The sequence below is a fragment of the Sceloporus undulatus genome, chromosome 8 (assembly GCF_019175285.1).
Source record: "Sceloporus undulatus isolate JIND9_A2432 ecotype Alabama chromosome 8, SceUnd_v1.1, whole genome shotgun sequence".
NCBI lineage: Eukaryota > Metazoa > Chordata > Lepidosauria > Squamata > Phrynosomatidae > Sceloporus > Sceloporus undulatus.
The window spans coordinates 25,895,662-25,923,474 of record NC_056529.1 but is presented as its reverse complement, the minus strand read 5'-3'; the positions used below and the strand labels follow the sequence as shown (position 1 = coordinate 25,923,474).

At 44.9% G+C, this 27,813-nt stretch overlaps 1 protein-coding gene across 1 annotated transcript in view; it reads right to left on the bottom strand.

Annotated features, from left to right (window-relative positions):
• The window catches only part of ELFN1 (extracellular leucine rich repeat and fibronectin type III domain containing 1), a 194,798-nt gene that overhangs the window by 144,648 nt on the left and 22,337 nt on the right, over window positions 1-27,813 (bottom strand). Inside the window, exon 3 of the mRNA XM_042437434.1 lies at window positions 11,926-12,030. The gene's annotated coding sequence lies outside the window, so the exon portion shown is untranslated. The remainder of the gene's footprint in view (window positions 1-11,925; window positions 12,031-27,813) is intronic.

Genomic DNA, 27,813 nt, shown 5'->3' with positions numbered 1-27,813 from the left:
CCCAACGGCGGCATTGGTTCATGAAAAAATCATGGGCGATAACCGCGGGGTCAAGTAAAAACAAAGCGAAGTCTGTTGACACTGGATCAGCCGGGCTCATTAATAAATGAAGGGAGAGGCCATCAATAATTTAATTCATAAATAGCATTTTAAAAAAATACATCAAGGGGGATGTTAGCCCAAAGGTTGACAACAGCTGGCCTCACACCACCTGCTTCTGTCCTTGTGTTGGGTTTGGGTTTGTGGGATGAAGTTGCGAAAGTTACTTTCTTTGGGCCAGGGATAGTTGGTGGCTCCCATGTCAGTGGAGCAGGGTATCCATTCCAGGGTTTGTCTCCTTTTAAAGGAGCGCTTAAAGCCTAAAACACAGACTCCACCTCAAGTGAGACATTGGCTGTATCTGCACTGCAGAAATAGTGCCGTTCAATGTCACTTTTAACTGCCATAGCTCTACGTGGAGCAATGGGACTCTGGGGTTTGTAGTTTCGTGAGCTATTTAGCCTCCTTCCTCAGAGAGCTCTGGTGCCACAACAGACTACAAACCCCTGGATCCCATAGAATGGAGCCATGGCAGTTAAAGAATCATTATTTCGGCAGTGCAGATGCAGCCAGAATCAATAAGAACAAAAATTCCTTCTCAGTGTAACAAGTACTGGCTTCTATTCCTCTTTAGGAACAGTGTTCAGCACCTTGGAGACTGAAACCTGCAGAAGATTCACCGTCCCAGGGCCCCATTGCTTTGGACTGTAATTCCCAAAATCCTTTGACCAGCTTAGTCACTATAAAAGCCTTCAATGCAAAATGAAACCTGGAAAAGAAGCCTGGGACAGGAAAGGACATAAAATTCAAGGGTGACAGAGAATCCAGGAAGCAAGATAAAGGGCCGAGGGAGAATTCTGATGCAAGAACAACAACAAAAAAGGCTTGGTTGCTTGGGTCATGCCCACTTGAAACAGAAAACAAATCTGACGTTCAGTCCTATTTATATGCAACTGGACAACCTACTGAATATGGCCAGGGCAGATGGCTGAGAATTTACTTCCATGTCAGTGGGGCAATAAATCCACTTCAGGTTTTAAATGTAAAGCTTTCCAAGGGTTTGCTATCCTTTGGAGCTGAGATGAAACCCTGGACTGGATCGACATGGAAATCACCACCTGCCACCGTCCCAAATCCATAAATGTCTTCATAAACCTAACCGAGAAGAACTTGAGATCAAAAATTTCAGACGTGGGAGAAGGCGAAACTCAATATATCCATTTCAGCATCCGTTTCTACCTGGAAACTGTCCTTATGCATTGCATCTTGAATTGCAACATGGAATAATGATGTGAATAATAATAAATGATTCCAGTCAGCAAGAAAGTTTGGCCGCATCCCAAAGTAGTTTCCTCCCACCTCTTTCCAATATTACATATGTGAGATGTTTTTTAAAAACTGGTGTGTGTGTGTGTGTGTGTGTGTGTGTGTGTGGGATCTAGCATAATTGGTTTTTTAAAATATAATTCTGAACAAAAACGATGGCATTTTACAGGCTGTTAGTCTTCTAAGTGGACTGTGCCTTATGGTATTTAAAATCTGTTTTGCAAACAGCCAGGATATTTTACATTGGAGGGGGGAAAGGTTGCCAAGCTTTCTGTGCACAGAGAAAGTAAATTCTCTCGCCGGTTTTGAGCATTTCGTGGGAATATGCTCCATCTTAGCAATGGCTGAACACTAACACATGTCACCGCTGCAGTTTTCTGGGGTGCAAATGCCTCATCCTTTGCTGAAGGGATCTACTGGGAAACTTTGCAACTTGTGTAGCCTTGTGTGACGGTTTTCAATGTGTGATGAAGAGTTTTGTTGGTGGTGATTCTCCATTGTGAAATGAATGGGTCTTCCAAGTGGGATGCCAAGTTTTAAGGATTCTGGTTCATGCTCCAGGAATGCCATTGCAGGGTTTGCAAGTTATTCATAAGGTGATTTTCTTCTAGTAGAAGATACAGGAGGAGCAAGTTTCTGTTTCCTATTGCCAGACAGATGATAGAATCATAGAATCATAGAATCATAGAGTTGGAAGAGACCACTAGGGCCATCCAGTCCAACCCCATTCTGCCATGCAGGAAATCCCAATCAAAGCATCCCTGACAGATGGCCATCCAGCCTCTGTTTAAAGACCTCCAAGGAAGGAGACTCTATCACCCTCCGAGGAAGGAGTGCATTCCATTGTCGAACAGCCCTTACTGTCAGGAAGTTCCTCCTAATGTTGAGGTGGAATCTCTTTTCCTGCAGCTTGCATCCATTGCTCCGGGTCCTGTTCTCTGGAGCAGCAGAAAACAAGCTTGCTCCCTCTTCAATATGACATCCCTTCAAATATTTAAACAGGGCGATCATATCACCTCTTAACCTTCTTTTCTCCAGGCTAAACATCCCCAGCTCCCTAAGTCGTTCCTCATAGGGCATGGTTTCCAGACCTTTCACCATTTTTGTCGCCCTCCTTTGGACACGCTCCAGTTTCTCAATGTCCTTTCTGAATTGTGGCGCCCAGAACTGGACACAATATTCTAGGTGGGGCCTGACCAGAGCAGAATACAGTGGCACTATTACTTCTCTTGATCTAGACACTATACTTCTATTGATGCAGCCTAAAATAGCATTGGCCTTTTTAGCTGCCGCATCACACTGTTCACTCATGTTCAACTTGTGGTCTACTTGGACTCCTAGATCCCTTTCACACGTAGTTTCATTCAGCCAGGTGTCACCCATCCTATATCTGTGCATTTTATTTTTCCGCCCTAAGTGCAATACCTTACATTTCTCCGTGTTGAATTTCATTTTGTTAGCTTTGGCCCAGCTTTCTAGTCTATTCAGGTCATTTTGAATTTTGATCCTGTCCTCTGGGGTATTAGCTATTCCCCCTAATTTGGTATCATCTGCAAATTTGATAAGTATGCTTCCAATTCTGTCATCCAGGTCATTGATAAAGATGTTGAATAGCACTGGGCCCAGGACAGAGATGATGATGATGATGATGATGATGATGATGATGATGATGATGATTTATATCTTACTTTTCTCTTGGAGAGCCAGCCTGGTGCAGTGGTTTGAGTGTTGCATTACGACTCTGGAGACCAGAGTTCGATTCTCTGCTCAATCACAAAAACCCACTGGGTTACCATGGGCAAGTCACACTCTCTCAGCCTCAGAGGATGGCAATGGCAAGCCCTCTTTAAGAAGAAACTTGCCAAGAAAACCCTAAGGCAGGTTTGCCTTAGGGTCGCCCCAAGTCAAAAATGAGGAACACAACCACAAACTTTACTCAAGGCAGCTAGCAACGTATTTTAAAACACACACTGAAAGCCCACCCCAGCCCATTTCCAAAAGTCAGCAGGTATTAAAATTGTTTGATGGAACTGGTTTGATGGAAGTTGAGCAAGGATGCCTCTGTGGCCATATTCTGGTCCAAAGAGGCCATGGGTTTGAGACGCACAAGAAAGCCTTGGACGGCCGCATGCAGTTGCAGGGCCACGCATTGCCCATCTCTGGCATAGGCAGTGAGGCACAAAATTGTGCAGCTGGCTAACTCACCCCCCACAGTTGGAACTGTCAAGGCTCTCTCATCTGATTCTCGAGAGCGGAAACGATAGGTCTCCATCTCCTTGAGGATGATAAGGATGACATACACAAGGCTACTGAGAGGGATAGTCTTGCAAAGCCTCCGGAAAACAAACAGCCGACATCAATCATGGCTCCCGATGGGTGTAATGGCCGGAGAGATGGTGCCGTATCACCAGGGAAGAGAAATGGGCAGTAAAGAAAACGTACAGCTGGCAAGACAGTGCGATGCTGGGCGATAACCTGTAGAAAAGCGATGGCAAAGGAGCTCAGTGGAGCATCGAATCTGTGTTGTGGATCAAATGCTAAGGGTGATTTCCAAGGTGCTGGGGCCATTTGTGGTGCAGGATTTAAGACTGATGATCATCTGACCTGTACTCAGGACGAGAATCTTCATGATCTTCTCTAGTTCCTTCATAGCTGCCCTTCCAAATCTTCTTCTGATTTCTCGACTGCAGTCTCCATTCTGATTAATGACTGAGCCAAAGTATGAAAAATCTTGAACTATTTCAATGCCTCAATCATCTGCTTTAAAGTTATGTGAATCATCTGCGGTTCTTATTTTTGTTTTCTTTCTTCCTTTGTCCTTTCTTCCCCGACTTGCTTCAGGAATCGTTCCAAGTCCTTTGCCAAGTATTTCCGGCGAGGAGTATAGTGTCACCCCCCAGGTACTACTGATAAAATACAAACATTTGCTTTGCAACTTAGGCCTCCTTGCAGATGGGAGGCAGAGGCTCAAGGTTAAGCCAAAAGAAAGGCCAGATTTGGGGGGAAACTGTACTGGGATAAGGCAAATAAAGGAGCATGGCCCGTCATTTCAGAAAATGGTATTTTGTGATTTCCTTACATTTTGGGGAGCCTTTCTCAAAAACACATTGCTCCCCACTTGAAAAGACATGGATTCATTAATGTCTGAAAGCACTCATTTGCTTTCTCCATCCCAGACACTCCCAGCTGTTCTTTTTGGAGATCTGCACACAACCTTGGATTGCAACCTGCGACGATGAGGATGCCGGCGTCAATCCAATCATTGCACAGAAGATGGAATGCCTGGCGGCAAGGTGAGTGAAAACCACCTCAGCCCTTACATGCTAAGCAGACGGTCCGGGTGAATGGCAGGAACACACCACCCCAGGTGGAAGATGGATTTTCACTGCAAGAATTAAAAAAGAAATGCAGGGGGAACCGTGTCCTCTTAGACCTTTGCATTTGGCACCAGGAAGGAGAAGCAAGGCATCAAAGGTATTGGGATGAGGAGCAAAGAGGAGGCAGCCCAAGTGGATGAAAAACCCACAGAACTATATGGATGAACAAAAATGACCAGGAGAGAAAAAGAACCCCAATGCAGCAACTGTGAGATCCTTTGCTGAGAAAGGTCTTAGTGCAGGAGAGCTTAGGTTGAGGTCTTTCACAGGTTGGTGTTGTGTCCCTTCAAGTAGTTTCTGACTTATGGCAACCCTAAGGTGAACCTGTTCCAGGGTTTTCTTGACAAGTTTCTTCGGAGGTTTCTTTCTCATTGCCATCCTCTGAGGCTGAGAGAGTGTGACTGGGCCCACGGTCCCCCAATGAGTTTCCATGGCCGAGCCAGGATTCAAACCCTGGTCTCCAGAGTCATAGTCCAATATTCAAACTACCTATTGAGGATTCCTTACCACAATGCACTACAGATGCTCTAACTGAGGCCAGCAAATGGCTCTCCTTTCCTCCTGAGACATGGAGCTGGAACAGGCAAGACAATGCCTCTGGGGACTCCGACTCTTCCACACTCCAGCCCTTCTCTGACATGTTATAAACCAGATTCCTGCAGTCTCTGACTATGGCCGCATCTACACTGTAGAAATAATGCCATTTGATACCACTTTAACTGCCATGGTTCCATCCTATAGAATCCAGTGCATCTACACTGTAGAAATAATGCCAGCTCACATTCTGTTTAAAAATAATCTGGAGGAGGTTTTTCCCCCCTTTCTTTCTTGCATCTATTAAACCAGCTTTGGCTTCCAAAGCAGATTGCTTTGGTTAATGTTCTTCCTTTCCCCTAAAAAAGCAAACATTATTGATGCTGCATTTCCCAACTGTTTGGTGTGATGCGGAATGGGGTGCGCCTCTGTGTACAACAAACACATCTTGCTAATTCCAATAAAAGAGAGTTGACGTTGGCTCATTTGGCATTGTCAAGAAAATTCGATACATCTGCCGCGTCCGTGGAACGCTCCCCGAACCAAAGCAAACCAGCAGATGCAACGTACAAAATGGTCCCAGCGATTTCCATTCCAAGGTTTGTTATTGGAAATGCCAGTCAATGATGGGCCTGCAGCTGGGGCCCATTGTGGAAATAGATATATATTCTCAACTAGAGCAACGGAATCTGTGTGTGTTGAAGAAACGAGTGTAATAAAATGCCACTCATGCAATGCAATCCCATTCTTAGGTGTGCCAAGGCACACAGCCACTTTATGGTAGCGTTCACAGTTGGCATGACTGCTAACCTGTCTAGATCATTCCTTGGACCCCTTGCTTTATACCATTATAGCACTATGGTTAACTTTCATGGCTCCATCCTAAGGAATCCTGGGATTTACAGTTTAGTAATGGGTACAGGGAGTAATGGGTACAGACATAGTGCCTCCCCAAACTACAAGTCCCAAGATTCCAGAGGATGCAGCCATGGCATTTAAAGTCTAGGGGAGGGAGCCTGTTTTGGATCCCAATTTGGGAGAAAAATTGCTTTTAAGTGCAATGAATGAATTAATGAATGGATCAAATGGATCTCCTCTGGTTGGCACGAACCAACAGGATTCCAGCCATGGTGTTCATGATGGCAACCCTAGGTATTGACCCACCATTTAACCATGGACCAAATGAGTTTCTTCTGGTTGGAACTAACCAATAGGATTCCAGCCATGGTGTTGATGATGGCAACCTAGGTATTGACCCACCATTCAACCATGGAGTGAATGGGTATCTTCTGGTTGGAACTAACCAACAGGATTCCAACCATTGTGTTCATGATGGTAACCATCAACAGGAAGCAGGTGGAGACCTCAAGATTTCCATCCCTGTCCATTTCCACTGTGGCAGCATTGACATTAGAAATCATTAGCCCTTTTCCCAAATCGCAAGAAAGTCTCCAGCAATAACCATGAGAAACCAAGCTGATTTTGAAGGAAGGTTTGGCCTTCTCTTGAGTCCAATAAAACAGACAAAGGAAGCAGGGATTTGGTTACCAAGGCAGGCTGAAAAGAGAGCAAGAAGTCTCTCGATTGATTTTAATTCAGGAACCTCTTGGCGACCTCCTATCTTCTGCACAGCTGCCAGGTAAAAGGCTGGCTCACCACTCACATAGGGAAATCTCCTTGGGATGAAATTAAATGGTTCTTAATTCAATTCCATCAGAGATGGGCGGGCGAAGGAGGGGGGAGGAAAGGATGCAGAGTTTTTTACGACCGGCTGTCAAGTGGCCTGCCATTAAAATCCCAACCGAGGATGACAGCCACCAGCCCTAAAAAGCCTCCAAGGTTTCCTTTTATCGACTGGAAATTTTCATTTCACATCATATTATCTTCCCAACTAACCAGCTTCTGTCTACACAATCAGGGAATTGAATGGGGAGATGGAGGAGAGCAGAGGTGGGGGCAGATGTGGTGGAAGAGATGAAGAGCACCAGTAGACCTGTGGAAGAGACTCATTGCAAGCCTTTCATGGTCAGTGGTGGTGAATTAAACACCCCAAAGGCCGCAGATCACATCTGATCTTGGAAGCTAAGCAGAGCCAACCCTGGTCAGCACTGGGATGGGAGACTGCCAATGAAGACCAGGTGCTGGACGCTATGTTTCAGAAGAGAGAACTGGCAAATCAACCTCAGATGATTCCTTGCCTAAGAAAACACACATGGGGATCATCATGAGATGACAGGCAACTTGAAGGCCCCAACACACACCTATTGAAAGCAATGAGATGCCAGCTAGCATGACTTTTTCTCTCCCCATCTCATCTTCCCTCCAGTCTCCTTTCTCCATTCCACTGGACTTCTCCATATACTGACCTGATCAGTACACACACTTATCAAAAACAATGGGAAGCCACCTGTCTATCAGTTTGGTTTGATGTGAGTTTTCCCCTCCACATCCCAGTCTCCTTCCTGTTTCCTTTCTCTATTCCATTCAACCCCTCCATGCACTGACCTGATCAGTACACGCACCTATCGAAAGCAATGGGAACCCAGCTGGGCATAGTTTAGTTTTGATGTGAGTTTTCCCATCTCCATGCCAGCCTCTGTCTCCATTCCATTCGACCTCTCCATGTACTGACCTGATCAGTGTTACTGTAAACTCCAATTAACGCTGGCATTTGTGCAGATGACACATGCATCCCCCGCGCTGCTGCCATTGCTCCCATCCCCGCCTTTCGGTCTATTAAATCACCTTCTGGTACTGGAGCAATTTCACTGTCGTCTCTGGAAGCCAATGGACTGCACCACCTTGAACATCTGTAGAAGCTCAGAGGGTGAATACCTAATAAGGATGTGAAGCCAGTCCTGCACCAGAGAACAAACGCAGTGGCCAGATGGTCGATCATTACCCATTTTTATTAATTACTGCCTCTACAGTCTTTGATTGGCCCATATGGGAAACTCTCCTCATGCAAGCAACCATTCCAAGCGATTCATAAAACAAACCTTCCCTTAATTAAGCTGAATCTCCCATTCTTTCGACTTTGCTTTGAGGCTGGAAAAATTGTTTTCTTCCCTCGCTTCGGTCTTGATGTCAGAGGATGCAAAACGTCGTTGCCAGATGTTGCCCAAGACGACAACATGGCTATCTTCGCCATTTAATTGCAACCTCTGGAATTTCTCTCCGAATAAACATTTCTTAGGGTGTCACTTGTTTTGCACAGAGTGGCATTTTCTATACGAGTGGAAGACAATTTGCTCCATGCAATTTCTTGCTGAGAAGGCAGAGGGAAATGCTGATAGAGATCATTCCTTCCTGATTGGGATGTCCAAAAAAACAAACTCTAAACTCACGAAGACACAAAACTTGGAGTCAGGCCTTGATGGAAACATCACTTCCTTTTAGTGCTTCAGTTTCTCTTCAATTCCCAAAGATGATTAATAGTCAAAGGTTCTGATGGACAAGTTGACGAGGAAAGTCCATGGCCAACCTCTTCCAATGGAACCTCTGAAGAAGTTTTGAGGGTCACCAAAAGTCAGGTTATGCGCTGGAAGGCCCATAACAAAAACAGTGGCACTTGTAACTAAAGTCTGGAGCTTTGTGATGAGCAACTGGGTTTTCTAACAAGTAACTTTCCAGGTGGAGGGTGAAAAACAATAGGCTGGGAAAGCAGGCTCTCTCTCATGAGCTTCTTCTAAGTCAACAGAATCAAGAAAACATGGCACCCTCCATACTCTGGTGCAGTGATTCCCAAGCTTTGGTCCTACATATGTTTTGGGCTTCAGTTCTCAAAATTCCTGACTCTTGCTCAAGTCAGCAAGGGCTTCTTGGAGTTAGAAGTACAAAACACCTGGAGGACCAACTGCGCCTAGTGTTACCCTCCTTCCCGTTTGCCACATCATACCTACGTCTGTAGCCACCTGCACAAATGTAGCCACAGTTTCACAACACCCCTTTCTCTTACACACAATCCCCCCATGGCTCACCCAAATTGGTTCTGACTCATGGGCGAAGACAATGTTGGCGTCAGTCTCTTGGCTTGGCCATTTCTCCCCTCCTCCTGGCATCAGCATCAAAGCTGGGATGAGTATCTGCAAAAGTCCAGATTGGGATGAGTTGGCAAGTGCGTGGACCGCATCCAATTTGTGTAGGAGAGAGGTGTCATCTGGTGTGCCTGACCCCAGAGAGGCTGATGCTCAAGTCCCAGCGCCGTCATGGAAGGATCTGGACAACTTCCATCCTGATTAAGGAAGGAGTGACTCATTCATGAGCATCTTCTGCATCGTACTTCTCTCGCTGGCCTCCTTCACACACTTTCAATTATATCCTCTCTCTCCTTCTCTCTCATGGAAAAATCCCTTCTTGAACTATGTGCCCAGCCTGCTTGGCAGGAGATAGAACTAGATGGCCCTTGCTATGAAGGGACTGAGATCTCAGAGTGCAAGCCTGAGAATTAGGGATGACCCCTTGTGATGTCACAGGGGGTTCCCTGATGATGTCATTTCCCCCCTAAGCAGCAACCACAGCTGGACAGAGTAGGCCAGTCAAATCAAAAGAAACCAAGGCTACCAGAAATAATCCGATTTGACACCACTTTAACTGCCATGGCTCCACAGGTATAATAGTTTTTATGCAAGTGTTTCCTAAAATCTGAAAATTATTTCAAAGGTTGCTCCAAAGTAAAAAGGTTGAGAGAGGCTGATATAAACCATTGAAACACATCTGGATTAAAGCCATAAATAATTGAAACAGGGATTTCACAAACATATTTTAAAAATCTGTCAAGCATCAGATTTTCCTTTTTATTAATTATAAATCAAAGTAATGAGGAAAAAGCAACGTTGAATGGGATCATCCAGATTTGGATGTTCAGCTGCCTTACTTATCTAGCTTTCCTAGACTTGGATTAGATGATTCGACACCAAATCTTATACCCGCAAGCAACCGTGTGTGTCGTTTTTTAAAAGATCCTTAATGAGAAAAGTATTTGCAAAACAATAGGTTAGATTCAAAGGTGCCTTTTCTGTTTCCATGAAGAGCATTTTGCAAGTTCAAATGATGGAGCAGAGAGAGAGATCTTTTCATCCAATCTACCATAGTTCAAGCAACTTTACAAGTGAATAGTATGCATTAATTCTGCAGTGTAGATGCAACCTGTGCTTGGATCAATGGAAATGACCTTCAAATGATGAAGTGGAAAAGTGGGAGAGGGAAGAAAGAAACTAGGACATTTTAGATGCAGCTGGAAAAACAATGCTGCTGAGAGGATCTGGAAGGCAAAAGGAGAGCCATGGCTCAGAGAAGTCTTGTCCCCTTTTTCTGCTCTTCGCATCCCAGACTCAGGTGAGCTTCCTTTGCAAGGAGACCTGCCGGAGGCAAACCTCTGTGTATGACATGTAGAGGTGGCTTTCCAATGCACAGGGAGAAGGTGCGTTTGCAAAAGAAGAGTGCCAGAACGATCAAATGAAAGGAGACAAGCCACCGCCACCATGCCCAAAACTCTGCAGGCAAACGTCCTTGGGAAGGTGAGATGCAACCAGGTACCCACAGATATTGTCTGCGTAGCTCTACCTTGCCAGAATCCCAAAATGCTCTTCTTTTTAGCGATGCAGTTTGGGGAAAAAGCAGAGCCTGGGAAAAGTTCCTTTTAGGGAATATGGACATGCCAGCTGGGCATCTACTTAGGCAAAGGGACTGTAGGTCCCATCTCCGGTGAGATCCCTTTCCTTCTCCAAACCACCAGTGAGCTCTGTCATTTGGAGAGAAACCAGGGTGGTAAAATGCAATGCAATGAAAAGCTGCACTCGATGCGTTTAGTGGCATGGGTGAGAGGCTGAGAAATCCCTGTAATTGTATTTGAAATGGATTTGGAGGGGGAGTTCAGGTGCATGTGAGTCTTTCTCTCACTCCTGGTGAAGAAAGAAAGAAAGAAAGAAAGAAAGAGATTTATGCCAAGCCCAAAGATCCTTCTGTTTCCCAGGATGAAAAGCAGTCTCATTATAGTGCTTAGATCCAAGATTGATTGGCTTTTACAAAAAGTAATTGACAGCTGGAAAGCCAGAGGGTATTCTGAGGCCGAGGAAGACATCGAGGGTGCAAAGGCCACAAGATTTGCAGGCGCTACACATCAAATACGCCACATGCTTGCAAGGGGATAACACAGGGCTGCCTCACCATGGGGCAGAGTGAAGCCATTGCCTCAAAGGTCAGGCACTGAAGGGTTGGGAGGTGAATGAGTTCCTTCTATCCACCTGTATCTCTTTGTTGGAGGAGAGGTGAATATGCCAGAAACCATCTAAATGGGCCCACTATTTTGTGTTATTCTGATTCTGCCTTTTTCCTGGCATGAAACCCAAGGAAGTTGGCAGAAGGACTAAAGCAAGATAAAGCTATACTGACCATAAAAATGGTTAAAGCACAGATAACCAACTTAGCGTATTAAGAGGAATGCATTGGGCATTGGGCAGACAACTATGAGAAGCAAGACACCATGTAAGACAGACATCTCCTATGACCCAATAAGGCTCTTAAAGTTATTCTCTGAAACTAATTGTCCTGATTCACCAAAGAGCTACATAGGCTGGCTGGGAGGAAACCATCCACTGATAACGCAGGCAGAGGCAGTGAATTGCAAGTGGTTAGAAATCATCCTTACCTGTGAGAGTCTGCCAAGAGAAAGGCATTGGTCAAGCAGTCCAAGTCAAGAGAGGCAACAGGAATCAAGGCCAACACGGTCCAAAGGTCGAAGAAGCCAGGAAATCTGAAGTAAGAATGCAGGAGTCTAAACACAAGTATACTGGCCAGGAAACAGACAAATTGCTTCCAGCAACTCCTTAGCCAAACTCAGCTCTTGAACAGCCTGATACCAACTAGTTCTAACCATTGCTTGCTTGCTGCAGAGACTGCACCCTGGCTGAGCATCTTAACTCTATCTTTTGTTGATCCTTTTGTCCATCCTCCTTGATTGAGGACTTAAGACCCCAGCTGTGTCCTCTGCCTCATTGGCTGCAGGTGAGTCTTGACCTTGTCATCTTGACTGAGGCTGCAATTCCACAGGATGGATGCCAGCCCCAGATGCTGGTGAATCATCAGGAATAAATTCTTCTAGAACATGGCCAGATAGCCCAAAAAAACCCACAAAAAACTATGAATTCCAGCCGTGAAAGCTTTAGACTTCACAAACTTTACATAGCTCTCTGGCTACCACATCTTGGCCTGAATCCTATGGTAGCCTCAACTTGAGTAGACCCATTCCATCGGCTATTGAATGGTGAGTCACCATTTCTGAAAATCCCATTGGTATCATAACTAGATGTCTGGACTACCTCTGGTGCTCAGGCATCTGAATCATTTGCTGGTTCTGTAACCTTCAAGGGAAGCCCTGTGTTCAATACACTACAGTAGTCTAGCCCAAAAGGTTCTTAGGTCATGAAATCCAGTGTTCAAACTCTGCTCTTGCAGGAAAGAGCTTTGGTGACCAATCTACCAGAATGGATAAAATACGTTTTTGGCCACAGCTGCTGATTTTATTTCAGAACATCTCATGCAAACCCTTGCAAATTGTGGGCACAGGTTGTTGTCTTTAACAACTCGTCCTCCCAGTTAATGCCACAGGCACCAAATTAGGTTTGCACACAAAACGAAGAGTCTGACATTTAGAGACAAAGAAAAATAATCACAAACTAGGGCTTTAACAAAATTAATCAAAAATCCCAACGGTGGAGTATTTCTGCATATTTCAGAAGCATGTCCCAATTGCAAAAAAAAAAAGGGGGGGGAGAAGAAGAAATATTATAAATTCAATAACGGAGAAGATGGGTGAGGAAATGATTTAGAGGGAGGATGGAAATATGGCTACATGGGTTTTTAAAAGTATGAGCGAGATCAAATTATATATATATATATATATATATATATATATATATATATAATCTCCCCCGTAAGTCAATAACAGCCAGACTTCAAGCCTCATTTCATATTTTGCAATAATGAGAATGTTTGCATGCCATAAATGGGTCTGCGTTACGCCGGGATCAAAATGAAAATGGAATAGCAAGGAGACAATGTGAAATATGATGATTTAAGGCTGGATGCGCAGGCTGTTCCATCACTGTCACCAAGGAAAAAGGGGGAAAGAAAGGAAGGAAGAAAAGAGCCAGGAAAGGGAAAAGGGCGAGAGCCCAGAAAGAAAGTTTATCTCGTGTCTCCTCTTGCGCTGTTTGAATATGAGTCTATTGGTGTGTGAGTTGGAAACAAGTTAAGAAACAAGACAGGAAGAAAATCAGTTCATTTGAGATGTGGGGCTGGAGAAGAGTGCTGAGCATCCCATGGACAACCAAACAGACAAATGAATGGGTCCTAGAGCAGATCAAGCCAGAAATCTCCCTGGAAGCCATAATGACAAAACATAGGCTGTCGTATTTTGGACAGGACTCCAAAGAGAGGACTCATTAGAAAAGACAATAATGCTGGGAAAGGTGGAGGGAAGTAAAAAGAGAAGAAGGACAAATGCTAGATGGATGGACTCTACAAAAGAGGTCACAGGTATGGATTTGTAGGAACTAAGCAAAGCAGAAAAGGGCAGGGTGTCTTGGCGATGTCTCATCCACAGGGTCACCACGGGTCGAGATCGACTCCATGGCAGTTTACAATAGCAACAACAAAGTAGGAGAGTAGTGTCTAGAACAGCGGTTCTCAACCCGTGGGTCACAACTCCTTTGGGGGTCGAACGACCCTTTCACAGCGGTCGCCCAAGACTATTGGAAAACACATATTTCCAATGGTCACCTATCGCCAACACCTACGACTCCTTGAACGCTTTCATCAGCGCTGTTTACGCACAATTCTAAACATACACTGGACTGACTATGTGACGAATGTTGCTGTCCTTGAGCAAGCAGGGATCACCAGCATTGTGGCCATGCTATTGAGGACACAGCTGCGCTGGGCAGGACACGTTTCTAGGATGAAGGACCATCACCTCCCAAAAATAGTATTCTATGGTGAACTCGTCATGGGTCAGCGTAAGAGGGGCGCCCCAAAGAAGAGATACAAGGTCTCCCAGAAACAAAATCTCAGGCTTGGCCAAATTGATCACCAACAATGGTCTGCCCTGGCCTCGCATCGGGAGGCATGGAGACGCACTATCCACGATGCTGCAGCCTTTTTCGAAAGCTCATGGCGAACGAGTCTCGAAGAGAAACGGCAACGCAGAAAGAACCACAACCCGGAAACATCACCCAAGGAGACTTTCCGCTGTGCTTTCTGCAACCGGACCTGTTTGTCCAGGATTGGCCTTTTTAGTCACCAACGCCCTTGTACAAAGTGCAGGATGAGTCCTTCCTGAATCTTAAAGCAAAGCCAGAGAGAGGAACCGAGACGAAAATAATTTTATAGTTGGGGGTCACCACAACATGAAGAACTATATTAAAGGGTTGCGGCATTAGGGTGGTTGAGAACCACTGCTCTAGAACAAGGGAAATAATAGTGCTACTCTATTCTGCTTGGTCAGACCTCCCCAAGAATATTGTGTCCAGTTCTGGGCACCAAGGTTCAAGGAGGATGTGGATAAGCTGGAGCATGTCCAGAGGAGAGCGACCAAAATGGTGACAGGTCTGGAAACCACCAAGGCCTATGAGAAGTGGCTTAGGGAGCTGGGTACATTTAGCCTGGTGAAGAGAAGGTTAAGGGATGACATGATAGCCATGTTTAAATACTGGAAGGGATATCATATGGTACTATGGTCCCATCATGAGAAGACATGACTCACCAGAAATGACCATAATGCCAGGGAAGGTGGAAGGCAGCAGCAGAAGACCACATTCCAGATGGCTGGACTCAATCAGGGAGGTCATGGGTCGGAAATTAGAGGACCTAAGCAGAGCAATGGAGGACGGCAGGTATTGGAGATGTCTCATCCATAGGGTTGACATGAGTCGTGGTCAACTTGAGGACAGGTATCAACTTCAACTACTACAACAGCATACAGTAGTGAGGACAGAGCAAGCTTGTTTTCTGCTGCTCCAGAGACTCGGACATGGAGCAATGAATTCAAGCTACAGGAAAAGAGATTCCATCTAAACATTAGGAAGAACTTCATGATGGTAAGAGCTGTTTGAAATCGGAAGATGCTGCATATGGTGGAGTCTCCTCCTTTGGATGTTTGAACGGAGGATGGATGGCCATCTGTTGCAAGTGCTTTGGTTGTGTACTCCTGCCTGACAATGGGTTGGACTGGATGGTCCTTGGGGTCTCTTCCAGCTCTGTGATTCTTTCATGGTACCTAAATCTCATCATTTAGTCCCAACTAGAGAAGGCTCATTTAATCAATGGGATTTACTCACTTGTTGACCAGCCATTGATTCTCTTCTCACCGGGAACAAGCTGATAGAATCCAGGCCAATGTTTGATTCAGCAAAAAAACCTGACATTTCATATATATTACTCAACACGACTTTCTCCCTGAGAAAGAAATTGACCACTTCAGCTAAATGTTGCCAATGTAATACAGATAATGCTTCCTTGTAGCACATAGTTTGGGCATGTCCAGCACTCGCTCCTTTCTGGCTTGGATGTTTTGCAATGGTAATTTTGTACTAGAAAAAAGGCTTGCTATTAGTTGCCGTGCACGTATTTGGGCTTTTAAGGATGAACGGCGTGGCTGGACTCTGCAAGGTATTCCTATAGTTAAGAAGACATGGGAATGGTGGGCATTGTAGAGGTGACATGGTATAGTGGTTAGAGCATTGCACTAGGACTCCAGAGACCAGGGTTCAAATCCCTGTTTGGCCGTGAAAAACCACTGGGAAACCTTGGTCAAGTCATATTCTTTCTATATGATTCATGTCAAGAAATCCCTGGATGGATTGGAATTGGGGACTACATCTCAATCTGTTTGTTTCTCTTTCCAATCTTTCCTAGAAATGTTTTGTTCCATTTGAAGGGCATGGTTTGGTTGCTTCAGTGTAATGTAGTGGTTTGAGTGTTGGAATAGGACATTGGGAGTTGTTGTTGTGTGCCTTCAAGTTGTTTCCGACTTACGGCGACCCTAAGGCAAATCTATCATACGGTTTTCTTGACAGGTTTCTTTGGAGGAGGTTTGTCATTGCTATCCTCTGAGGCCGAGAGAGTGTGACTTACCCAAGGTCACCCATTTGGGTTTTCATAGCTCGAAATATGAGATCTCACAGAGAAGATGGGTGGATTTTGGTGTTGCTGGGGCACTCAAGGATGGCATGTATGGAAACAGACCAGACAGCAGAGGCAAATGTTTTCGCAGAGGGAGCTGTGAAGAAAGAAAACGAGAGCAAAAAAGAAAAGAAATTAAGACTTTAAAAACCAGCAAAACCAAAGGGACAGATTTAGTTTGTATCTGCCGGCTCAGCGGCAAGCAGAGTAAATAGGAGCAGCAGATTATTTTACACACAGGCACATGCACACTCACAAATATTCATGGCTTGCATCTGTCTCCAAAAGTATTATGCGGTTGGTGGAGGGGGGGATGCAGAGAGACAAAGCAAGACTTGCGGCGGCTTCATTGATGTTTGGCTGGGAAGGCTCTGCAAGCGCTGGGAGAGAAAAAGGAAAGAAGAAAGGAGCGTGGTCAGGATGCAAATAGCAAATGCCACAGAGAACCACACAGAGATATGCTTGAATGTGATCAAGGTTGGATTTGTACCCGACCAGGCAAAGCACAGACAAATATAAGAAAGCAATACTGTATTATCAAGAGTCACAACAGAGAGGAGGCAGAAGAAGTTAGCAGAGGACTGGAGTCTGTTGGAAGGATTCTCATCTAGGTCCTGCGAGTGGGAGAAATATATTGTGGGAGGACATGGGACTTCTCTGTGGTGGCACTCCCTGCCTTGGATTAACTCTCAAGGAGACAGATAGTTCTAGAATGGTTCCTAAACCTTCCATTCTGAAGATAGGTCCTGAACCTGGGGGATTGTGGTTTCATAAGGATGCAAAAATAGCCAACATTTGGAGGAAAGCTTCTGGCCATGGTAGCAGGGGATGCTGAGAGTCAAGAGCCAGTGCAGTTTGAACACTGGACTATGACTCTGGGAGACCAGGATTCGAATCCTGGCTCAGGCATGGGAACCCCATTGGGTGACATTGGGCAAGTCACACTCTCTCAGCATCAGAAGATGCTAACAACAAACCCCCTCTGAAGAAAGTTACCAAGAAAACCCTATTATAGCTTCGCCTTAGGGTCGTCATAAGTAAAAAAAAAATGACTTGGACGCACAAAGTCCAAAAGTGGGGGAACCAACAAGTAACACTGAATTTTGTTTGGTCCCATGGGAAGCTGTCAGTTTGGGTTTTCTATGTGAATACGATTTGCAATGAAAGGTCAATGGAGATCCTTCCCCAGTATGGAATGTTGCATCCAGTTCTAAGCACCACAATTTAAAAAGGATGTTGAGAAACTGGAGCCATGTGTCCAAAGGAAGGCGACTAAAATGGTGAAGCGTCTGGAAACCATGCCCTATGAGGAATGACTTAGGGAACTGGGGATGTTTAGTCTGGAGAAGAGAAGGTTAAGAGGTGATATGATAGCCTTGTTTAAATACTTGAAGGGATGTCATATTGAGGATGGAGCAAGCTTGTTTTCTGCTGTTCCAGAGAATAGAACACAGAATCCCCGACAGATGGCCACAATAATGGATGCAAGCTACAGGAGAAGAGATTCCACCTAAACCTTATGGTAAGAGCTGTCTGATAATGGAATTTGCTGCCTTGGAGTGTGATAGAGTCTCCTCCTTTGGAGGTCTTTAAACAGAGGCTGGATGGCCATCTGTCGGGGATGCTTGGATTGAGAGTTCCTGCATGGCAGAATGGGGTTGGACTGGATGGCCCTTGGGGTCTCAACTCTTGGGGTCTCTTCCAACTCTGGGGTTCTATGGGTCTATTATTTTGTGGACTTCAATGATGCCTGAAATTGCAGACTTGAGAATTGGTCTTCTTTCTGGAGCACAAAAAACAGGCTTGCCGAGGCCTTGTTTCTAGTCTGTCTAACATCACCCTCTGCAGGCTGCTAAAAGGGTTGCTCTTGGAAAAGCAGAGCGAATGACCCGATTTGGGTGGAGATCAGGGTTGCAATAATGAATTTGGGAACAGAGGCACTCATCCTGACGTCCCTGTTGCCAAAGGAGAGAGTCTGAAAATCCAGGCATCCGTGTTGATCCATATCTGTGTGTCTATGTTCCTATGCCCTAAATAAGTGCCCTATCCTTTCTGTTCTCTCTCATCTGCTCACTTAATTGAATGCAACTCCTTTTGCAGCTTGGCCTCACTTTCCAGCTGGATGAACAATGGAGGAAAGCAGGAGGAGGATAGAGAGAAACCGGGACATTTTAAAAACAGAAGCAAAAGCGGGGTGATAGAGGATTAATAGGACTATCCTTGCCAACGTGGGATAGTTAGACAGGCAATATGCAGGAGGCTAGAGGGATTGTCTTGCCTTGTTGGGTCCATAAAGGAAGGAAGGTACCAGCAAAGGAAACCAAAAGTGTGGGAGAAAGGAAAGCACTTTGACTTGATTTGAAATTGGAAGCGAATCTTCTCCGAAGGAAGTTCATGAATGATGCAACGCTCCTTAGATGTGAACGAGAGATACACACGCTTGATTTCTCAGGGGAAACCCACTTCACAATTGCACGGCTGTGGTTTCTTTTAAACATCAGCCTTCATTCAGCCCATCAGGAGCAAGAGAGGAGTAAGAGGCAAGGGAAACGGCCCATCAGAGTTTCTTCTTTTGAAGGATCGCATATCCTATAACTGTTCTTGCAGAGACAGCCCCAATCTATCCCCTGCCACCCCACTTTTCATCTATTTTTAAAATGCCTTAGTTTCTCTTTTTCCTCCCACTTCCCCCCCCTTTGTCCTCAGCATACATCCATTGCTGCAAAGTGAGTTTCAAATGCAAAAGTAGTTTGCACTTAGTTAACTCAGCGGCAGGGAGAGGAGAGGTCAGAATCTTGTCCTTTCCAGTAGACTCTGGCAAAAGCAAACTGCTGCAGCCAGTTCTAGCTCCAAGCATTGTTGTCTTTTCCAGTAAGTTACATTGACTGCTGCCAGACTGCAGAATTAATTCAGTTTGACACTGCCTTAACTGACAAGGCTCCATCCTATGGAAACCTGGGATTTGTAGTTTGTTGTGGCACCAGAGCTCTCTGATAGAGAAGGCTGAATATCTCAGAAAACTACAAATTCCAGGGTGCCGTGGCATGGAGCCATGGCAGTTAAAGGGGTGTTAAACTGTGTTAATTCTCCAACCTTAGTCTCATGATATGTCCAAAGTAGGATAGCTTCAGCTTAGCCATTTTCTGCATCTAATCAGAATTCAGACTCGATTTGCATTCAGAGTCCTTTGTTCATGGTAATTCATAATATCCGCAGCACCTTATAAATGAGTTGATTCTCTTCCTATTAACTTTCTTCACTGTCCAGCTTTCACAATCACACATAGAAATCAGAAATATTATGGCACGGACAATCCTGACGTTGGTATTCAATGGCACTCCATTCTTTATCTATTTCAGATCCTTATTCTTGCTTCATTCTCTCTCTTTCTCTCCGTCTCCATCTCCCTGGACCTTTTCCCAGCCCATTCACTCGATCTTCCTTCTATTTAATTCAGTGCTATTTTTAGAGCTGGCTGGTACTTGTGTTGCATGCAACTTTTCCCCCCGAGCTGAACAGTGCGGTTTTCTTAGAAATATGGCTCTGTGGGGAAGAAAAGCCATCTTCTGATGCAAAACCTGAACTCGGTGTCCTTCTGGGAGCCACACCTTTGCTTTCCAAGGGATGCAATCTATCCTACATGGAGAACTTATGACTAGGCAGATCTACCATGGAAAGCATGATACATCCAGCCCCCTTCTAGCCCTGGAGGCAGAGGAAAGTCCATTGGAAAAAGGGGAAATAGGTGTCCATCAAAATGATACTGCAAACAACCAATTTGGTCTTTCCACTGTATCCTTATTTACCCGGTAACAACGCACCTAACAGGCCAACTATTCCTCTGTGAATAGTAGTTGTTGTTGTTGTTATTATTATTATTATTATTTTATATCCCATCTCTTTCCCAATATAGGGACTCTCTGAACATCTCTGGCCATCAATTTAAACTCTGGATCAAGGGAGGACCTAGTTTGCCACCATTTTAATTGCCATGGCTCCATCCCGCAGAATCCTGGGATTTGTAGTTTCGTGAGGCACCAGCATGCTTTGGCAGAGAAGGCCAAAGACCTTGCAAAGCCACAAACCCCAGGATTTGATAGGATGGTGCCACAGCAGTTAAAATGGTGCCAAACTGCATTACTTCTACAGTTTCCAGTTAACAGCAAGAAGCATTTCTTTGGCCAATGTAATGCCTTTCCCTTACTCAGCAGTTGGCTGTTCCTTGTTGCAGCGTGGAAATAAAGTAACTTGGCTAGAATACAGTTGGTTTGTCCCAATGACAGTAGACCCATTGCTGGGTGGATGAGCCAACATGGAGGAAAATCCATTTGATTCAATGGGTCGTAGAGCAAATGAAGCTTGGACTCTCCCTAGAAGCCAAAATGACTAAACTAAGATTGCCATACTTTGTGTGCATCATGAGAAGACAGGACTCACTGGAGAAGACAAGACTGGATTATTTCTGCAGTGCGGATGCAGCCTATGAGGGTTATTGGCTATATCCTGATACAAAAATCAACACCTCCTTCTCGGTGATTTCAACAGCCTTGTTGAATCATGGCTTGCAACGCCTTGTTCCCCCTCCTGACACCTCCTGGGATTTTAAGGAATAGATATATAGATATGAATATTCATTTCCTTCCCCAGTTTCCTATTATGCAGATTAAGCTGATTTGGGGTGGCATTATTCAACAGTTCTCAGTTTGGTGTTTGATTTGATGAATTATTAACCCATTAATTCATTATTCCATATTTGTTAATTGGCTAATGTTGTGATTTGTGGTGGGTTCCGCGTTGGCACAAACCTGGAGTGTGATATGACTACATCGCACTTTAAAAAAGAAAATTTCGTTGCATATTTATTGATGTTGAGAAGTATGGGCTGCATCTGACTTGGTTTCAAAGTTTTCTTGTTTTGTGAAAAGGTGGTGCACCTGGGCATCAATGTCTACCTCCAATGAAATGCTCCTTATGTAAAGATGATGGGCAGGATCCAAAGATAAGACAGTGAAGTTGACAGAAGGTGGGTTTCCACTGAGTCTCTGAACTGTTTTCTGGAAGGTTGGGAAAAGGCTCTCCTAAACATCATGGTATGAGTTGCAAGAGAAGAGGGGAAAGGCTCTCCTTTGGACTACAACTCCCAGTATCCCCCATCCAGCATGACCACATAGGATTTTGGGGAAGTATACTCCAAAAATTGAACTTTCCAAGGCTCTGGTTAAAAGGAGTTGCTGGGGCAAAAAGGGGATAAGAAACTTCCAGCATACTCTTTTGGCAATTCCTTAGATAAAGGGCCTTTTCACACTCTACCTTGATAGTCCTGTGATTCCACTTTAACTGCCATGGTTCCATCCTATGGAAACCTGGGATTTGCATTTCAGGGAAGGCTTTTTAGCACTCTCAGCCAGAGAGATCTAGTGCCTCCCCAGACCTTAGGAGTCCATGGGATGCAGCCATGGCAGTTAAAGTGGATTAATCATAGTATATAGGTGTAGGGTGCAACAGCCTAAAGGAAATACAGTTTGAAAAAGTCATTGCTAAGAAAGAGCATCCCATCTTCAACTGTGAGTAGAGGAGTGGCTGAATTTTGCCTCGTGCAACTGGATTGATAGAATTATATTCATAGAATTTGAATTACAGTTCTCAGACCGCCCCAGCCACTATGACCAGTTTTCTGGCCAATGTGAAGAATACTGGGAATCATAGTCTGCCCTCAAAGCAATTTTTCGAAGCTATGACTAGATCAGACCAAAGGCCTCTCTGTTCCTGTCCCCACAGCGCCCAACTAGATCTCTCCAGGAAGCCCACAGGTGGGATATGAGCATGAGAACAACCGCCTTCCTCTGTTCCCAAGCGACTTATGCTCTGCAGCACACTTGCTCTGAACCTGCCGGTTGTCAGATTGCCAGTGTGACTATTACCCATCCCTGCTGTGCCATTTGGGTGCTATGCCACAGTGGCATCATCATGACGCGCACTGTGTAAATGGGCACGTGCCAAAGTGGTGCCATGGGGGCAGGGTCATGGGGTCAAACATGCTGACGCTACGCCGTGACTCTGTTCATAGGATAGTGTTTTTTGCTGGTCTGTACAAGGCCTTAGTCAAGGAGGATATGCCCATGAGCCTGGAGGAACTGTGCAGAGTAGCTGCGGACAGGGAGTATTGGAGGTATCTCATCCATTGGGTCACTATGAATGGAAGTAGACCCAAAGGCAGTCATCATCATCATCATCAACAACAACAACAACAACCTTGCTTACTGTATTTGCTTTCCCTGTACTCCAGGATGTGAAAGCTTAATCCACCCTTGACATATCTCTTAGACTTCCAGTTCAAGGCCCAATTGCGAGCTTAACTCCTCCTGCCATCAGGTTCTTTGGATGGGTTTTGATCTGATTTGTTTGAAAGCTGCTTTCCCTTTTTCCTCCCATGCTTCCCTCCGCTTCCCGTTTCACACCTTGCAAACCCTTTTGCGGAGTTGCCACAGGCAATAATCAGGCGGAGTGACAGTTTGCCAGCGGCTCTCCAAGATAACAAGTTCCTTGCGTTGATGATTATTAACTAGATTCACAAAAGCTGATTGGAGGGAAGACAAATATAAGGGATATAAATAACGTATTCCTGTAGATATCTCACCCCCTGCGGCTGTGAACTTTGAATAATTGGAGGGAATTATGCTGAGTACTAATCAAAAGGGTTTTTTTTCTTTAAAAAATAAATTAATTTGCTAATTACCTCTGGGTTTCATCAGTGACAAGCTCTAATCATCGCGAGACATCTTAATTGACCCTTGGGAGTTGTTTACCTGGCATTGGCAGCGTTCAAGGGGGTCAGGGAAAGATGGCAAGAGAGTCAAGTTCAGAACTTCGGAGAGAAAAGTCACTTGGAGCAAGGAAAGTTGGGTCCTCTGGATGGAGAAAGAAAGGGTACCAAACTGGGGGATCCTATGTACAGTGGTCCCTCCACATTCACTGGGGTTAGGAGTGCAGGACCCCCATGAACTAGGAATATCCAAGTCTAATGCGAAGCTGAAGGCTCTCATGGCTGGCATCCATAGCTTTTTGTGGGGTTTGGGGGCTATGTGACCCTGTTGTAGAAGAGTTTATTCCTGACGTTTCTCCAGCATCTGTGGCTGGCATCTTCAGAGAATGCTGGCATGGAAGTAAGTGGGGTAATCTCTCTGAAGATGCCAGTCACAGATGCTGGAGAAACATCAGGAAGAAACTCTTCCAGAACATGGCCACATAGCCCAAAAAAACCCACAGAACACTATGGATGCTGGCCATGAAAGCCTTCGACTTCACTATCTCCAGGTCCTCCAGTGCAACTCTATGGTCAACATTTGCCAGAGGTTGATCATAAAATAACGCTGGAAGACCTTCAAATATCTAGGAACGTCTAGGTTCTCCAGCACAACTCTATGGTCAACCTCTGGCAGAGTTACGCTGGAGGACCTAGAGATCCCTCGAGAGAATGCGTTAATCAAAAGCGCAAATAATCAAATCCGCAAAAGTCAAAGCCACAATTGTGGAGGGCCAACTGTATATTATTTGGCTTATCTTTTCAAGAACATAAGGATTGTCCAACCCATCGCCAACTTTGGATGGGAGAGGTAGACAGTGAAGAAAGTGGATGGGAAGAAAATAAATTCAATGGGAGGTGTGGTGCTGGAAGAGAGTGCTGAGGATGCCATGGACAGCCAAAAAGACAAACCAATGGGTCTTTGGACAGATCAAGCCTGAACTCTCCTTGGAAGCCAAGATGATTGAATTGAGAATGTCGTACTTTGGCCACATCATGAGAAAACATGACTCATTTGAAAAGACAATAATGCTGGGAAAGGTAGAAGGTAAGAGGAAAAGAGGTAGACGGCATACTGGGTATATAGAGGCAGGGCTACTCTACACATAGCTTGGCAAATGTGGGGATCCAGTGCAGCCAATATGGACGTTATTCATTGCAATTGACAATGGTAACCAGGGTGTGAATGTAGTATCTGAATCCTCACACAAGATCAGAACTTGAGAATGTTATTTTGGACTACAGCTCCCAGAATCCTGGCTGGCTAATTAGGAATTGTAATCCAAAATTGTCTTCTGAAGCTGGCTTGACACTGGTCAGAGTGCCATGGCTTCCTTGGAGGAACCCTGGGAATTGAGATGTGACAAGTCAGATGGCCTGACAACTTTTCTCCCTTTAGTCAGAGAGAAAAATAGCTATTTCAGTTTGAAGGTGGAAATTCCAACTTTATTAAGACATTATTACTTTTAGGAGGCAAGCCGCTGGGACTGCAGGAGACAGTTACGCCTGGCTCTCCAGATTCATCTTTAAAGCTTTTAAATCCATTTTTCATTGGGTTTCTTTTCTTTGTTCATCACGGCCGACTAACCCATCGCCAGCCTAGGCCTGCGCATGTCTTTTTTCTTCCAAATTTCATGCTATCCTGCTCAAGCTCTCTTGGGAATGCTTAGGCCAACTTTAATAAGATGCTCATTAGCAAGGTTATTTGGGGAGCGGCTCTGATCCGGCCCTCGTCTTTCCAATTAATGTTGCCTTGAAATAAGCAAACCTTTACATTGCGGTGCATATTGTACAGGCCCAAGTTGGCAATGCAGAAATCCCCGTCTTTTCTTTCTGATCCGGAACTGACTCTTTTTCATATATTTTTCACCTCTTATAACTTTGGCTGCAGCTTCGGCGAATCTCAGGCTGCATCCACACTGCAACAATAATCCAGTTTCACACCACTTTAACCACCATGACTCCATGCAATGGGATTCTGGGATTTGTAGTTTGTTATGGCATCAGAGCTTTGCAATTCTACGATTCCTGAAGTCTCAATATGGCCCTCTGGGGTTCTCCTCATGGCTACCTTCTCTTCCCTATGACGATATTATTTGTTAATCAGATGTTGGATAGTCTTTCTCCTTGCTCTTCTAGGCTGCAATGTCTTTCCAAAGGCTTGATCATTTGCATTTTTGGCCCCACCTATCCCCAGAAAGCAGTCCCTTGGAAAACCTCTCCAAAATTGAATGGGCCCCTCCAGTGGAAAAAGGTTCCCGCGTCCCTTGCACTGCGACTCCTCAATCCCCTCCCTGCAAAATTTACCGGATGAGACTGTAAGCAATGAAAATTTCAACTAAGCAATTCTTTTTCCACGCAAGCAAATGAAATCAGCTCAAAATGTGCGCTGAGAGAGCCCCCAAGGCACTGACCCGCTCTTTTTGTGGGACCCCAGGCAGTGCCACAAATGAGACAGGGCTCGGCAAAGCCCAGTCCTGCCATTTGAAGATTATTTCTTTCTTTGCCTTTTATCCTTTTAAAAAAATAAATAAAACTCCACCATACATTAGACGCCAGCAACAGGCATCCTCTCCTCCTGTTTTTACTGCTGTGTTGGAACAATGAAAAACAGGCAATGAGACATAACAAAGAGAGAGTAATTTACTGGCGAGCGCATAAAGATGAAAGAGCAGGGAAAGCGCCAGAGCTTTATTGAAGATCTCCACAGCAAAAGGTTGCTGATGGAATTTCCCCCTGTCATCTCGAGTCCATTCTCCGGTCCCCTCTTCTATCATATGAAATTACTTTTGCCCCCTTCCACTATGCATGGGCTTTGTTCGGACCCTCTTTGAATTTCACAAAACAAAGAGAAGCAAGGAGTTGGGGGGTGGACAGATTTGATGGACGGACAGCTGGATTCTTTGATTCAACGGACAAGAGTTCTGGATCGGACCGAGAACCCACCATGTGCTTGTGTAGTATAAAGTGGCCCATGTGCCACATGCAGGAACGTGTGGCCCATGGGTCACATGCGGTACTTGGCATCCCTGCATGTGCCCCCTGGAGACTCCTAGGAGCCCTCCAAAGCCCCCCAGCATCCTGAAAATATTAATTGTTGTGAATTTTCAGACAATTTTAGACCCAAAACAGTTCAAAATGTGCCAAAACGAGAATGGTGTTGCTTCTCCTAACCCTCTAAAGCTGTCCAAACCTCCCCAAAACATAGGCTGAAAGTCAACCAAAATGGCATCCAGACTGCATCACTTAAAATGACCAAAACACACCAGATGGAAAAATAAACACACCCCAATTTTCCTTCCTTGGTGTAAATCTAAACCTTAGGTGTAGTGTCGCCATACTACTCGAAGGCATACAACAACAACAACAACAACAACAACAACAACAAAAATGCCTGGAATAAATATTTATTTATTTATTTATGCCATTTTCTTTTCAAGATGAGGAATTCTATTCTGGATTTGCTTCCACTTTTCCGGGTTCACCTTGGCTCTAATACAAACATCGAAGGGAGCGGGAATTGATTGCTGCTTTAATGAGATGAGTTTAAAAGCTTTTTTCCCCCAACAAGTATTTAAAAGTCATGGCATTAGGATGCCAGAAATAGATACGGCAAATTGTCAAGAGCGACAATGACATCCAGCGGCGGGTTATATTTGATCCTTAGGGACGGGTTCTGTGAAGATTTCCAATGAGGATTGGGCCCACTGCGAATCTCAGGACTCCATAGATTGGGTCCGTGGTGGTTAAAATGGAATCAAAGTGCTGTCATTCTCCAGTGTGAATGGCCTCAAAGTTTTTGTAAGCCCCAGCTTAGCACTCAAACCATGCATCCCATTAGGCCCTGATCAGGAAATATTCTCTCTATATTGACAATACAGTTGGTCCTCCACATTGGCGGCTTTGACTTTTGCGGATTTGGTTATTTGCGAGTTTGATTAATATGTTCTCTCTAGGAATCTCTTAAGTGCTCCAGCGCAACTCTGCCAGAGATTGACCATGGAGTTGTACTGGAGAACCTAAAAGTTACTAGAGAAAACATTTCTCGGGGTATCTGTAGGTCCTCCAGCATGAATTTATGGTCACCATCTGGCAGATGTTGATGCTAGAGTTGCACTGAAGGACCTGGAGATTCCTAGACAGGTGTTCTTTGTTACTTAAGAGTGATTATTTATTTACGGTTTTCCCATATTTAAGAGGGTCCTTCACCCCTGACTCCAGAGAATGTGCAGGGATCACTATATATCTAAGTGGGATCCACCTCTTCCAGAGCATTTCCTCTTCATCCAAAGAAGAAAACCAGCTTTCATGAGAGACAACTAGTGCCACCTGATGAAAAGTGTTCTTTCTCCTTTGCTTTCCAGCAATAAGGCCTGAATCTAGCAGACTCAACCAGCTTCCCCTAATTAAAAGCAAAGCAAAACAATGGCAGTGGGGAATGGGCCTGCTTTAAAACTAATGAGCATTTCGCTGGCATCTTTTCAAAGACAGGCGTGCCCTCTGGGCTTGGTGGGTATCCTGGGCGTGCCAGAGAATAGATGTTCCTTTTCACCC